Below are 5,418 nucleotides of genomic sequence, written 5' to 3'. Positions count from 1 at the left end.
GCTCCCAGCTTTCCCCTCGGAATTAGATAACAGGAAAAATAGATAAGAGAAGTGGTTCATTAATTCAGCAAGCCGTTTTTTTTTTTTTTTGGGTATGTGTACAAGTGGAAGGAAACCCTTCTGGGGAATGAAGCCCTGGTTGGACATTAAAAAAAAAAATTCCTGAGATGCTTTTGGAGGGTCACCCAGAAGGACCTGAGACTGCAGGGGACAGACGCAGGGAGTCACCATCGGTGATGAGGAAGGCGGACTTCACAGCGAGGCTTCTCCCCTGCGTCCTGCGGTTCCAAGGACTGGGAGGGCTGCTCTGCTGTGCTGGCTTAGGCCACGAAGTCCTCCTCTGAGGGTAGAAATAATCATAACCATGGCACACTCTTCCTCATTAGCATGGCAATAACAAGTAACAGATTTTCTTTTTTCGTTTTTTCTTTTGGTATCATTAATATACAATTACATGAGCAACATTATGATTGCCAGACACTCCCCATCATCAAGTCTCCCCCACATATCCCATTACAGTCACTGTCCATCAGCGTAGTAAGATGCTATAGAATCACTACTTGTCTTCTCTGTGTTGCGCAGCCCTCCCCATGCCCCCCCCCCACATTATATCTGCTAATAGTAAGGCCCTTTTTTCCCCTTATCCCTCCCTTCCCACCCATCCTCCCCATCCCCTTTCCCTTTGGTAATTGTTAGTCAGTCCATTCTTGGGTTCTGTGAGTCTGCTGCTGTTTTGTTCCTTCAGTTTTTTCTTTGTTGTTATACTCCACAGATGAGTGAAATCATTTGGTACTTGTCTTTCTCTGCCTGGCTTATTTCACTGAGCATAATACCCTCTAGCTCCATCCATGTTCTTGCAAATGATAGCAACTAACAGGTTTTCAAAGCACTTGCTCATGCAGTGTTTTCTGGGCTCCTCACAACAGAAGGAGGCAGGCAGATTATTCAATACTCAGAGATAATTGAGACAATGCTCAGCACAGTGAGGAATGTCAGTCACATAAGGGGTGGAGCCCATATTGGATTCCAGATCAATCGATGCCTAATCCAGTGATAAATAAATCGATGGACTCTTAGAATTGGAAGAGACCTCAGAATTCCAATCTCCTGCCCAAAGCTGGAATCCCCTGTGAGGTGACTGTCCAAACTCTATTTGGACGCTCCTGGTAATGGGACCTCATGGCTCTACAATGCATGGATGGACAGCTCTACAGGCCCCCACCCTTCACCGCCACTGAAATGACCCAGGATTTCAGGGCTGGGCCAGTTATAGAGAAAGAGACAGGGGGGGCAGCCGTGGTGTGATTTGGAGAACAAAGTGAACCAGATCTCTCTGGACAGGCCTGCTGCAGAATCCTCTGCTCTGCTGCCTGGCATTATTTAGGGTACGTTTCACCTGTGGAGTCAGATCTCCTACAGGTAGTTCTTAATCATAAGAGTGAACAGAGTGCCATTATATTTTCACATATTTCCCACTTCCCGGTCTCCCAGAATCCTTCCAACAATCTTGGCAAGGTAAGGAGAGAACGCCCAAGTTGTTACTTGTTTCTGAATGTAGACCAGGAACCAGGAACAGAAAAGGCAAGTGAATTGGCAGAGATCAAAGTGCACATGAGTGATGTAAAAAGAACGGGAGCTTTTCCCAACGTGGGCCCGGCAGGATGGCTCCCACCAAGAAGGGGGGCGAGAGAAAGGGTCGTTTTGCCATCGGTGAGGTTGTGACCAGGGAAAACGCTGTCAGCATTCACAGGCGCATCCATGGAGTGGGTTTCAAGAAGCATTCCCCTCGTGCATGCAAAGAGATCCGGAAATTTGCCATGAAGGAGATGTACGTACCGACACCAGGCTCAACGAAGCTGCCTGGGCCAAAGGCTTAAGGAAAGTCCCGCACCACATCCGTGTGTGGTTGTCCAGAACATGTAATGAGGATGGAGATCCCCCAAACAATACCTTTGTTTGTTACCTTTGTACATGCCACCACTTAAAAAAATCTACAGACAGATAATGTGGATGAGAACTAACCACTGATTGTCCAATAATGTCGTAAAACTGCAAACAAAAAGAAAAAAGAAAAGGAACTAGATAGATGAAGGCCTGGGAGAAAGGGGAAAATGAGTATTTTTCCCCTCCAAGAATTTTTAGTTATGAATATTTTTGTAAGTGATGAATAAGGTGTCCATTGTTGTTATCTGTCTTGACACTCTTCCTCTGCCAAATAACTTGTAGAAACTATGCCACAGGAAGATTTCCGTGTAAAACTCCCTGTGGTGTCAGATCATTAAAATTCCTAAAGAGTGAGCTGAATGGTGTAGGACACAGACGCAGAGGCAAGGCCATGCTTCTTTGTTGGGCAGTGGGTGTGTGGACATCTCTGATTTTCACCAGAGGACTGACTTGTTCTCATCTATCTTCTCTCTAAAGAGTTTTAAAGACTTATTATGGTAAAATACATGTAACAGAAAAGTTACCATCTTAACCACTTTTAAGGGTACAGTTCAGTGGCTTTAAGTACATTCACATTATTGTGCAACTGACACATCCATCCATCTCCAGAACATCTTCCCCTGAAGAAATTCTGTCCCCATTATACCCTAACCCCCATTCTCCCTCCCCTCAGCCCCTGGCAATCCCAATTCTACTTTCTGCCCCTGTGAGTTTGACTGGTCTAGGGACCTCCTGTAAATGGAATCATACAGTATTTGCCCTTTTGTGACTGGTTTATGTCACTTAGCACGATCTCCTCAAGGTTCATCCCTGTTGTAGTATGTGTCAGAATTTACCTCCTTTTCAAGGCTAAGTAATATTCCATTGTACATATATGACACTTGTTTACCTTGTTCATCCATGGATGGACTTTTTGGCTATCATGGATAATGCTGCTAAGAACATGAGCGTGTGAATATTGGTTCTAGTTCCTGCTTTCAGATATTTTGGGTATACAGTTGATCCTTCAAAAACATTGGTTTGAACTGTATGGATCCACTTGTATATATATATATATTTTTTTTTCAATAAGTACAGTACAGTACTATAAAGGTATTTTCTCTCATGAGTTGCTTAGTAACATTTTCTTTTCTCTAGCTTATGTTATTGTAAGAATATGTGTAACAGGCAAAATATGTGTTAATTGTCTTTCTGGCCAACAGTAGGCTATTAGTAATTAAGTTTATGGGGAATCAAAGTTATATGTGGGTATTTGGCTATGTGGGGGTGGGGACAGCACCTCAACCCCTGAGTTGTTCAAGGGTCAGCTGTACAATCAGCAGTGGAATTGCTGGGTCATAAGAAACAGTCTGTGTTTGATTTTTTGAGGAACTGCATACTGTTTTCTGCCCCTCATGGAGTTGTGACTTAAAATTTGGAGAGAAGATCTCCATCCATCAGTAGCAAAGAACTGAGAGCAGAAACATCCACTTATCCCAGATGGGGTTATACCCAGGGTGCAGATTGCCCTTCCTGCTCAAAAGCTTTGTGGAAGAGAATGACTTTGCCATGGGGATGGGACAGAACATGGGGTTCTCCTGGAGTCGCACTGAAGCAGAGAAGGCTCATTTCTTTCGTACAGGTTTAGGGGGTAATTTCTAGCATCAAGGAGCTGCATCAAGAGCTTTGATGTCTTTGATGTCTTTTGCCTTCTCCAGATGGCCACGAGCGTCGGGGGGCCTTGCGTGTTGCTGTCAGGGCCAGCAATGTCAAGAAAAGACACACAAGTCACAGATCACCCATTTTGTGTTCAGAAAGTTAAGAAATAAAAATGATCTGGGGGCTCCCTGGGCAAGGGAAACAAAAGCAAAAATGAACAAATGGGACTGTATCAAACTAAAAAGCTTCTGTATAGCAAAGGATACCATCACTAGAATAAAAAGACATCCTACAATATGGGAGAATATATTCATAAATGACATCTCTGATAAGGGGTTGACATCCAAATTCTATAAAGAACTCACACACCTCAACAAACAAAAAGCAAATAAGCCAATTAAAAAATGGGCAGAGGAGCTGAACAGACACTTCTCCAAAGAAGAAATTCAGATGGCCAACAGGCACATGAAAAGATGCTCCACATCGCTAATTATCAGAGAAATGCAAATTAAAACCACAATGAGATATCATCTCACACCAGTAAGGATGGCCAACATCCAAAAGACAAACAACAACAAATGTTGGTGAGGTTGGGGAGAAAGGGGAACCCTCCTACACTGCTGGTGGGAATGTAAACTAGTTCAACCATTGTGGAAAGCAGTACGGAGGTTCCTCAAAAAACTAAAAATAGAAATACCATTTGACCCAGGAATTCCACTCCTAGGAATTTACCCTAAGAATGCAGCAGCCCAGTTTGAAAAAGACAGATGCACCCCTGTGTTTATCACAGCACTATTTACAGTAGCCAAGAAATGGAAGCAACCTGAGTGTCCATCTGTAGATGAATGGATAAAAAAGATGTGGTACATATACACAATGGAATATTATTCAGCCATAAGAAGACAACAAATCCTACCATTCGCAACAACATGGATGGAGCTGGAGGGTATTATGCTCAGTGAAATAAGCCAGGCAGAGAAAGACAAGTACCAAATGATTTCCCTCATCTGTGGAGTATAAGAACAAAGAAAAAAAACTGAAGGAACAAAACAGCAGCAGACTCACAGACTCACAGAACCCAAGAATGGATTAACAGTTATCAAAGGGAAAGGGACTGGGGAGGATGGGTGGGAAGGGAGGGATAAGGGGGAAAATGGGGCATTATGATTAGCACACATAATGCAGCAGGGGAGGGGCACGGAAAATGCAGTATATACAGAGAAGACAAGTAATGATTTTATAGCATCTTAGTACACTGATGGACAGAGTCTAGTAACCATAATGTCTTCAAGTAATTGTATATTAACAATATAAAAAAAATGATCCATGGGCATTAGTGAAACTTCACGTATTTTCATTTTTTCCCTATATTTCTGATTTTTTGTGTGTGTGAGGCAGAGGGAAGCTCATTTTTGTCTCTTGTGGTTTCAAACTTTTCAGAGGTTTTGTATATTTTGGGGAACCCAAAACTCCACTGTCCTGAGGCTAGCTTGGGGATCCCTTGATCCAATCCCGTTCTGTGCCAGCCTGTCCTGAGAGGGAAGGGAACCATCAGACCTCGCTGCCCAGGATGGTGGAGGACGTGGGGAGCTGTGCCCAGGGAACCCAGCGGTGCTGTGGGCAAACAGTGAAGCTACTCCTTAGGGTGCTCAGCAGGCAAAGGGCTGATCCACCTGCTCCCATGCTTGTCCAGATCAGTCTGAGGACATACCCCAGATGAAAGGCAGGTGGTGAAGATGATGTAATTACTGATAAAATCAGCTGGAATGCTCTAAAAATCACTCAAATCCACACCTGGGAGAGGGCCAGAGGAGGCTTTCTGAGGGACACCTGTGT

At 43.8% G+C, this 5,418-nt stretch overlaps 1 pseudogene; it reads left to right on the top strand.

Moving 5' to 3' along the window:
* Positions 1-1,661: 1,661 nt before the first annotated feature.
* On the top strand, positions 1,662-2,021 carry LOC108389364 (large ribosomal subunit protein eL31-like; annotated as a pseudogene).
* Positions 2,022-5,418: the final 3,397 nt, after the last annotated feature.

Source organism: Manis javanica, chromosome 3 (assembly GCF_040802235.1).
Source record: "Manis javanica isolate MJ-LG chromosome 3, MJ_LKY, whole genome shotgun sequence".
NCBI lineage: Eukaryota > Metazoa > Chordata > Mammalia > Pholidota > Manidae > Manis > Manis javanica.
Note: the sequence above shows the minus strand (reverse complement) of the source record. Positions and strands in the feature narration are given on the sequence as shown.